This window comes from Leptidea sinapis, chromosome 1 (assembly GCF_905404315.1).
Source record: "Leptidea sinapis chromosome 1, ilLepSina1.1, whole genome shotgun sequence".
Taxonomy (NCBI): Eukaryota; Metazoa; Arthropoda; class Insecta; order Lepidoptera; family Pieridae; genus Leptidea; species Leptidea sinapis.
The window spans coordinates 13,178,249-13,189,331 of record NC_066265.1 but is presented as its reverse complement, the minus strand read 5'-3'; the positions used below and the strand labels follow the sequence as shown (position 1 = coordinate 13,189,331).

The 11,083-nt window shown below is 34.2% G+C and overlaps 1 long non-coding RNA gene across 1 annotated transcript; it reads right to left on the bottom strand.

The window, feature by feature from the left end:
* Positions 1–4,915: 4,915 nt before the first annotated feature.
* Positions 4,916–7,890, bottom strand: LOC126967463 (uncharacterized). The gene is made up of 5 exons (XR_007729999.1): positions 7,730–7,890; positions 7,444–7,479; positions 5,827–6,103; positions 5,536–5,571; positions 4,916–5,295 (listed from the first exon to the last, which is right to left on the bottom strand). It is a non-coding gene; the product is annotated as an uncharacterized LOC126967463 (long non-coding RNA).
* Positions 7,891–11,083: the final 3,193 nt, after the last annotated feature.

Here is an 11,083-nt window from a genome sequence, read left to right as displayed (position 1 = left end):
ATTTTCAAAAAAAATAACAGTGTCGTCTAGGTAGGTGTACAACAACACCGTACATACTAGTAAGTTATTTTAACTATTATTTTTAACTATTTATTTTTTCGCAACGACTAATAATTCTGATCGTTAGAAACGGTAGGTACTACCCAGCTTTTTAATTTTCGCTTTTAACCGGCTAAAGTTGAGGTTAGGCACAGTTAGTACGAGAAGATGATCCGATAAATCCAAAATAATATCAAGCGTCATAGCCTACCCGCAACAATGTCGTAACATAATTCAAAATGACCTACGGTAGACGTAGTATATGATACGACCCCGATAACAGCACTTTGCGCTTGTCTCGTCTCGTAAAGAATTGCAATGGAAGAAGAGCGGTGTCTTCAATACAGGCATTAATTGCTTACCGGACACTAGCCCAAATTATATTTTTAACTGTTTTAAATAATGAAAATAAATATCTTTTGATGTTTTTTATTTTGAATGCAACTAAGATTCAAATGGAATTAGAATTAAGACTGAAAAAGAACAAGAAATTGCATTTGAAGAGCGCCGCGGCCGCGTAGGTAGGTATGGCTCGACTTAGTGCTTCGCAATCACAAGGGCAAAGTGAGGCAGCCTGTGTGAACGACTCTTTTTTTTTTTTGAGAGGAGGAAATACATTCGGCCTCGAGTGTCCGCGTAAGCGGACACCCCATACCGACTAAAACCTCCTCTATGCTGTTAGCCCTGGCTTTTACAGCGAAGTAGGACGTGGGCCGTGGAGGCCGCAAAGACTACTAGACTCGAACCTCGGACCGGCTGTGTGCTTATGGGAAGGAGAAGAGGTGAACGACTCGCTTGGCAATGCGAAACAACATTATCAAGTCACTGTACTTAAGTCAGACTAAGTACTGCACAATACTCGAATAACATAAAATCAGACACCGCAATATATAAATAGACTAAATTTCTTATCTTTGATTTGTTTAAGTCGTATTTAGATAGGTACTGTAAAAATAATAATCGTTCAATAACTACTCGGTAACCGGTACGTACACGAAAATCAAAACTGTACAAAACGAAAAACGAGAGCATCGGCAAAGAATATTTAGAGAATGAGCGTTTGGCGATTAAATAAAACAACTGCTTGACTGTGAGGAATATGTGGAAGATATGATTTATTAAAAAGTTACATGATATATATATAAAATCCTTAAAACTAGTTACCCAATCACAATTGTTACTCAAAAAATATTTACAAGTTCAGAAAATACACACCAATACTAAAGCTTACATTTCAACCAATAGTAAAACGTTTCATTCAATAAGAATTGAGAATAATATTATGTGTTCTATCTCGCTCTAAAACTAATGCTATCGCAGTTTGTGTAAACTCGCGTCGAACCTCGATCATACGATGTCAATGAGCATTCAGCACCTACGCTGTTGCTCATTGATTAAAATTGCATGAATAGCGATCGACGCTTCACTCGTTAGTCGAGTCCGCTCGGCCTTGGTGTGCGGTTGTGTAACGCGGAGCATATGACTGATCACGTGAGTATATCTGCGATCGTCGAGAGAACGTGACGATGCTCGTACATTGATGAGATTATTACTGGTGATCTGTATGATTCTATGAGTTGATGTACAGCATTATGAAATGGTTCTTATCAGAGCTAATATTACGTTATATAAAATAAAATGTTCTTTTCAGAACGAATCTTTCGGCATACGCTTATTACAGTTATTATGCACGATTACTATTTCTATGATCTATAATGCTACGTTACAAGTTAGGTATTAGACATTTGTATTAATTGATATTATTGGTTGTAGGTACAGCTACAAATATATTATGTATTATTATTAGTACAAGTACGGAAGCCTCTCTCCGCAAAATCATTTAAAGAAAGGGACTCTTGCGGTTAAACAATAAGGTGTAATTCAGATCGCACAACGCTACCAGCCTACATTTTTATTCACCTAGAAGTTGCCTCTATTTCTATCGCGTAACTCTTACCTCTTCTGACGGCATTAGGGTTGACTTATTTACCTAATATTGTACCTACCTAAAAGGTCATCTTATAAAAATAGCACAGTTTTTCTATACTATAAATAGGCATGTAATCGTAACTTCAAATCAATATTCTTTGGTTTTCAAACCTACACTTGTTGCAGATAGTAATGTATGCGTTGGAACACCACAACATAGTCAAACCTACTCAGTATATAGGGAATAAATAGGTAGCCATCATGAATGGTAATTTCATAATAATAATAATAACTTGAAATAAGATTGTTTCAGCGTCTTAAGGACGCTTACAAAATTTATATCGCCATGACTTTTAATAAGCCTTGCTTTGTTTATGTTTTCTCCATTTTTAAAATATCGGTCGGATCTGTGAAGTAGGTGACAACAAAGCTTGCGCGTGAGTCCCTACTGGCTGGCCTACTGTGCAGAGGCCGCCGCCGGCCTCACCTACTTACGATTTCAATACCTACACGAAGAGTGAGACAGGTCTGGCATCGGGTCGTTTCAGAAGAATACCTAGTTTTGTAGTGTGTTGTCGTATACCGTTTTAATCGCATGTTCTCGCTCTATCACATAAAGTAGTTGTCCTTATCGGCAGTCGACACTCCGCAGACGGCAAGTGTTCGCCCAAGCGCGTCGCTATGTGTAATTCATTATAATATACTATCTACCGATGTACCAAAATTTCTAGCTCCTCCGCTTTATCTTATAGAGCTTCGGTTCTTTCTAGCTTCCGTAGACGTGACTGTTTTTTTGTGTGTGTAATAAAAAAAATCTTTATTGGTTTTAACAACTTCTCCTTTATAAATAGTGGTAAGAACCTCCTTTTAAGCATATAAATAATGCTTGTGCCAGGAGGCTCCGCTCTTTCTTAGCTTTAAAATAACATAATAATATTATAATACTTGCGTGCGTGTGTGTGTTAGCGTATGTGTCGTAAGAGCAACTCGGTATCATCATAATGCAGTGGTAGTATCAAGGCGATCAATGCAATTTTACATTCATGGGCGTTTCTATTATATATATGTAACTGTTTGTTTATTTTATTATAAAGAAATGCCGCACGACATTTATACTGCATGCTAGAGAACTCCGTCCTAAATGGTGTAACAAAGGCAAATGTGTCTTTCCTTCGTTTGTGTTCAATATTAGGATCGTAAATGTGTGTGGCATGGAAATCTCAAGCTTGGTTTGCTGCCTGGACATATGCATTTATAGTAGAATAATTCATAGGAAATAGGAGAAGTTCACAAAGTATTATAATATTTGCTGAGTGTTAAAGATAAGCTAGGTAGGTACCTAATGTACGGAGAGCGACAGATAACGTATGGTATTTGGTCATTGACCGTATACTCGCCTGCCCTAGAAAACATATACTATAGGTACTTCCATGCAATCAGCACTATACAGTAAGCGGTTGGCTGCTTGGCCGGACTCATCAGATTATAACGGATCACATCACCCTTATGGCGTTTGCCCTGCATGGTAGTTTCTGTAGCATTTTTTTAGTTTGAAATAAGATGCCAAGTGATGCTGATGTGATAGCGATTTTAGTTAAAAAAAATTATAGTTAAATCATGGCCTTTAGCATTTAAGTACTAATGAAGAGACCTATCAGTCTCCACTCCGACTCAACGAACATTACGTTAAAGTTGCAGAGTGAGTATGTTCAGGCATAGAGTCTCAGCGGTGGATTTTTATAATATACGCTGTATGATTATTGTTCTTCAAAGTTTTATACCCCTAACATTTGGTGCAGATGTAAAATCTAATTATGTAACGAAGTAGAAAAAATACACAAACACTATTCAAATTCAAATATTTTTATTCAAAATAGGATGTGACATCACTTATTGAAAGTCAAAAAGTACCACCCATTCCAAAATGAATGCCTCAGACCTGAGAAGAATGGGCGCAACAAACTCAGCGGGCTTTTTTTTCATCGAATAAATATGTTTACAAAGTAATATTGTACAATTAAACTTATTATTTATTGGCCTAAGGGCGATCACTCCTTTCCCAATCGTTGGTATCATTAAGAAAGTCATTTATGTTATAGTAACCTTTACCACACAAACGTTTTTTAACAATTCTTTTGAATAACGTAATACTTTTGAACATTTTCTGGGATCTTGTTGTAAAAGCATATACATCGCCCCATAAAAGCCTTACAAACTCGACTTAGCCGAGTGTAGGCATCATAAGTTTGTCTGTTCCTGGTGTTAACATTATGGTTATGACAGTGGAATTCTGGGAAATTCGCTTATGTGCCTATGAACATACATTACATTATCAATAATATATTGAGAAGCAACAGTCAAGATGTTAATTTCTTTGAATTTTGCTCTCAATGATTCTTTAGGACCTAGGTTATAAATAGCGCGAATAGCCCTCTTCTGCAGCACAAATATTGTAGTAATATCGGTTGCGCTGTCCCATAGGTACCTACTATAATATTATTTAAAAAAATATTCATAACATGATAGTTATATTATTTTACAAAGAAAACAGCTGTAAGACCATGCTTCGTAGCAGACGCTCCAAGGATATTCAAATACTTTTAATAAAGAAAGAAATAAAGCAGATTCCACCTGTTCTTTCACCTCTCCGTTTAACAAAACATTTGCATTTACATTTTTGACATTTGGTATGGTAAATTTAATGAATTTAGTTTTCTATGTAATGTATGCAAGCTCTATATGTAATAGAAAATTATTTAGTCATTTCATAATATACCTACAAACTAAGTTAAATTCAGTTGCTGGCCTTAAACCTTGCCTTTGAATAAATAGTCTTAATAATCTAATGGGTATATTGGCTGAACTGGGTGGCTACGCTATAGTACCGGACCACCCAATTATACAGGTGGGCCACTTATTAGCTTATATTTAAAAATAACAATAAACATATTAAAAAAAGAATTTATTGTCGAGATAGCAAATGGACAGGAGTTTAATTTTTAAATATAATGTGATTTAATGACCTCCAACGCGACTTCGGCACACTTCTAAATGAGAACAAAAATTCTCAAACACTGGTCTGCAGACTGACAAATCGTTGACATCTCTTCCCTGAATTGACTTTGTACTTGCTGGTGTAGACGATTTTTTCGCAAGATTCACTGCACTGTACTTTTGGCACTCTTGTGTTTAATTCTATTGCACATACTGAAATATTCATGTCTTCTTGAACATCTAGTATGACATGATTGTATTGGAAAGGATATCTTCCTTCACAATGTATGTGAATAAAAAAAAAATCTACAGACACTTATTAGCTTCAACTTTCTGAAAACAAAACAATTCATTTAGCACAACTCTGTTGAAAAAATAGCTTAATTAAACACAAAAAGTCATCAGACCTATCATTTTATATCAAATTGTTTTCAATTAAACACATTTTCGGCTCGTGTTTATTATCATCATTATAATGCTATGTCAAATCAAAGTTAATGGAGTATATATATGTATATATTATATTTTTACCTATAATATGTATTTTCAAAAAGTGAATTTATTAATACTCACATAATAATAGGTACCTAATCATTTGTGCTGTGAAATCTGTAAATAAATAGATTTATGTTCAGTATACAAGTTGGATTAGTAAAGTATAGACCATGTATTGATTTAATTATTAAACAATCAGACCTATCATTTTGTTTCATGTGTTAAATCAATTAAACACATTTTGGCTCGTGTCATTATCATCATTGTTGATATTGAAATTTCAATTGACATTAAACTGTCTATGACTCATCCTTTTATGCAATGCTAATAAAAGGGTTGTGTTAAAATATTAACTATAATAATACTTACACCTATCTCTCGGTCCCATTTGTGTGTTTCCCCTCATTACAAACTTTTGTTATGGTAGAGGAAGACACTTCCACAGTTTTGTTGAACATGGAAGAAAGTTCCTTGTTGTTGGGGATGATATGCTAAATTGAGACATGTTGCGCGAAAGAGAATCGGGCAGCAGGCATCAGGTCAAACAGCTCTTCAGAACACTACCCGTGGTAAATAGTGTGAATATGTGTAACACACCAAAATTGTTTTCCTTTCTTCCTTCCTCCGCTGGATACAAAGCTCCTTCCTGTCAGTACAAAATATTTATTCAATAAAAGTCATACAGATAAGAAGTGAAAAAGGACTTCAACAATACAATCAGACCTATCATTTAATATCATGTGTTAAATCAATAAAACACAGTTTGGCTCGTGTCTTTTACATCACATTGTTTTTATGATTTAAAACAGTTATATTTTATTAATATATATGTATATAATATATGTTAATTACCTAATAGTTGGAAGAGCTTGTCATATTGGACTGCTATTACCTAATTATAGACATTAACTTAAATTAACTAAACTAAATGAATTTTAAAGTGAGGCTTCTAATCTGTCATGCAAAAACACATGCAAAGAACCCGGCTAGTATAAACTAGCAAAGATCTCACATTGCTTTCACAAGCTTTGCAACCAACATTAGCTTTCCTTTACTCATTCAATTTAAATTTTCATATCTATCTATATATATATAAAAATGAATTGCTGTTCGTTAGTCTCGCTAAAACTCGAGAACGGCTGGACCAATTTGGCTAATTTTGGTCTCGAATTATTTGTGGAAGTCCAGAGAAGGTTTAAAAAGTGAATAATTAAGAAAATGTGCTGCAAAATTAAATAAAAACAACAAATTGGTTTCTTCTTTGATGTCCATACATAATTTCAATGAGAGAATTTATTGACGCATGGTTTGACAGTTCTGTTGTGAAACAATGTCATTACGACAGCAGGGCGCATATATTACGAAGTAATTTTTGATGTTATGATATATTATAGACAAATTCATATAAAAACATTATTTTATTTATTATATACAGAACAATGTCTGTCCTCTATTCTAATAATTTGTTTTATAATGTATTTACATTATTGAATCAAATCAAAACTTTATTCATATAGGTCAAGGATATGACGTTATAAATGATAAAAGTTTTCTTTTTATATTTAGCAAGACTTCAGAAGGGGTTGAGATTTAATGAGAAAAAGCAGTAAGGAACTCATTGCATTCTTAATTATTTTTAAACAGTTATTATTGCATCACTGACCTAACATAATCAATTACTTTAGGAATTCATAATAATTAAAACTCATGTGAGAATAAAACATCCCCATGATTGGTTAAGTTAATGCAAATCTTATATACATTTATTCTACTTTAAGATATTATATTGATTATGATAAATATCTTATCAAAAATCAACCAATCCAGTATGTGTGATTTATTTGATGTTCTAGCAGTATATACAATTTAAATCTATGTATCAACTCAATAGGTGTATTCTTATCTTAGCCACCAATAAATATTGATCGATTACTGCGACTGATAAGATGTACCTAAGTAAATATTATTTATTTGTATGCCTCTTACCATTTAGTCAGGATCCTTCTTCGTATGTACCGCAACCTGTTACAAAAAAAGGTAATTTACTTTATTTTATTATCTAGTGAGCTACACAGCGCGTGAAAAAGAGTTCATCAGACCTATCATTAATAATCATGTGTTACTCAAATTAAAACACATTAGGCTCGTGTAAGATTCATCACCTCGAAAGTTTTTCATAAACACGTGTGTCGTGTGTTAACCTCAAGACCCCTTTTTAAGATTTTTTCTGGTTTAGATATTTAAATTATTGTACATTACTGATAATACTGACCTGAATAAACTTATTTATATTTTTAAAACAATATTACTTAACAAATCATTCAAGATTAAAAAATTTATATATATAAATATCTAAAATGAAAAATGAACAGCCCGTCCACCTATTTGTGAATGTGATTATAAGAATCAGTATTCAGTTTTTGACACAGCTCGACGACTGACAAGTGACAAGTAGGGATGAATCGATATTACTGATACTTTCATTCGATACCAGTACTCAGTATCAAATATTGGCAAGTCTCGATACCGAGTACTAGTATCAAATGAAAGTATCGTATTAATTGATGTCGTATTGCCACCATCCACCTTAGCCAGACAGTGGCAGCACTCCTATTGCTTTAAATAAATATCTAAAAAAATATAATTACCAACCATAAACGTGATTTTCCCCCATTACCATTTAGCACACACTAGGTCGTGGTCAAAGGTCGGTTAAGCTTCACAGATTCTGTAGAGAGTGTGGAGGTAAAAGTTAAGGTGATTCTGTGTATATGTTACCGGCAATCTATACGAGGGCTGCACTAAAAGTATCGGGAATGGAATATTTCCACTGTTCCTGTCATATTAAAATCTTTTTAATTGAAAACTCCTTGGTTTTAAAAATCGAATACCATTTAACTATTTGTTTAAAAAAAGAATCTCGATCTTGTCGCAAGGTCTTTCAAACTTGTTTAGTCGTTGAGAAAATTTTCGATTTTGAAAGAAAAAGCGGGAAATTAAAAACCAATTAGTAATTTCAAATGCTTTATATATAATTTATCGGATAAAGTTATTATAAAGAAACAATCAAATTGATAAGCTTCTTTTCGAATTACTAAATAACTTTTCACTTTTGTATCTTTGATGAGATTATTACACTTATTAGACTATAATTGATTCCATCAAAATATTAATAATGCACCCTCAAATTGAAAAGTCAATAAAGAAAAGTATTATATTATAGTCCATACAATTTTTTTAATAAATTAAAAAAAAAGCCAATTTAAAAATAAATTCATGGTATAATTCTTCGGCTCTTAAATTTTAACGTTCTGAAAATTTTGACGCTCCCAAATCGTGCCGCCCTAGGCCCGGGCCTCACGGGCCTATGCGTTAATCCACCACTGACGTACTGCAACAACCGGTAACGTGTTGGATTTGCGTGCCAGTATAGTACCGTGTTTAATCCACACGTACTTGAATTGGTGGAGTTTTGCACGTTCACGGCACTCGCTAAATAAGTGTTTATTATTTTATCTACACCCATGCTTTAAATCCTCTATTAAAGATTCTGAAACAGTTAGCTTATTACCAACATTAAAACACCCAATGTCGTAATAACCATTACATCATCCAAACGAGTGTTGTAATGTTGTACTGAATTTCATAACAACACTCCTTGTTTTTTTTCGATCCCTTCATGCGCAAAGAGTATCAACAAACAGCCACATTTTTATTGCTCGATGCGTGGTATCTGTATGAATTTCAAAAAAAGAACATTTTCATTTACGCGCGTTCCACACTACCAGAACCTGGCGCGCCGTAAAAAAAAGTAGGTTATTCGAAACCCCGCCATTTTTCTTGAAAAAATGAGCGATTGAAGTTTTGACAGCACACCGCGGGATATTTTAAACGCTGCAAAAGAACATAATATTCAAGTGAATTTTAATAATTGCACAATACAAAATGTAAATTACTACTAAAATAAATAATTAAGTATTTCATTAACACTTAGTTTAATTGTATAAAATCAGTAATGTATGATATTAAGTTACTACTAGGACTGGCTGTTTTAATGTTAGCAATAAGCTAACTGTTTCAGAATCTTTTAAATGATTCATATTCTGGGCGTAGATAAAGTCTTGTATGCAACTGTTGATAATTAGGTATTAAAACACTCATGTAATACTATTATCACACGAGGCGAAGCCGAGTTGTATAAATAACTATTATCTACACCCACATTCGTGTTTTCATACCCCTTATTACACAACAGTTGCATAAATAACTATAATGTTAGATGTTAATTTACAGGAACAGATGGAGCCAGTTATTGAGAGGTGTTCCGAAGTAATGCCTTTTTTAGCACGACAAGCTGCTATCATGTTATCTCGAAGTATTCTAGATGTAAATTTAGCTACAATATTTTTAGGTCGATTGTCTTTCGAAACAGCATGCGGGACACGATGAAGTAATATAATATTAGTTGGTTGGATTTGAAAATTCACCGCTAATCCCAACGCTGTCATGATAGACATTAAGATTTCCCCCGCCTCTTAGGAACATTTGAAATCTCAATATTACACTCTCTTGCCTGCTGTTCGAAAGCTGCTAATTTATTCTCTAGGACTATTTATTGGTCAGGAAAGCTGTTAATATTTGAGGTGTGGCTTTCCAAGGATTTTAAGCGGGTATCAAAAGAGTCTTGGCGCGCATCCGAAAAGTTTAGGCATTTGTCCATTTCCAGTATTCGGTCGTTTACATCCTTCATCGAGATCTGTAAGGTTGTGTAATCAGAACGTAGCCCTGTAATGGTTATGTTGATCTCAGCTAAACTGTTAGTTATTTGGGAGAGCTCTGATGTCAGGACAGATTTAATTGACTGTGTTATTCTTTCGATTATAATTCCATCCATTTTGGAAGACGAGTTTGCAAAATGCTCATCAGTTTTACTGTCTGATACCGAGCAATTACAATTCTCCGGCTGTTTACGCTTCCGTATATTTACGAAAGTATCCATGATAGCTGAGGTAGGTATGTCCGATATATATATATATATAAACATTTTGGAGGAGGGATGTTAAATAAAGACTTACAAGTAATCTTAGTCATGTTGTGAGAGATCTGACTAGCTTAATGGACAGAATCTACCCCAATATTGTTCAATCTGGAGTAAGTTGCGCTGCATGGCTGAGAGAAAGTTCTATTCTTTCTCCAAGAAACGACCCAGCCAACAGTATCAATATATTTTTCGTTAGTTCAGATAAAATATGAATCTTTAGACACTGTATTGGAGGTCGATAGAGCTGTGCATTATCCTGTAGAGTTTTTTCACACTCTTAAGCCACCAGGAATACCACCTCACATCCTAAGCCTCAAAGTTGGCGCTCCAATTATTTTAATGCGCAACCCTCCAAAACTTTGCAATTGAATCAGACTTCATGTCAAGACCTTGCATAAACATGTGATCGAAGCCACCATTTTTACTGGCGTCAACCAAGGGGAAACAGTCTTTATCCCTAGGATTCCCTTGATACCCTCGGATTACCAATTGAATTTAATTGAAACGTCTGCAATTTCCGGTTAAATTAAACTACGCTATGACAATTAATAAAGCACAGAGCCAAACTTTGAAACTAGCCGGCAT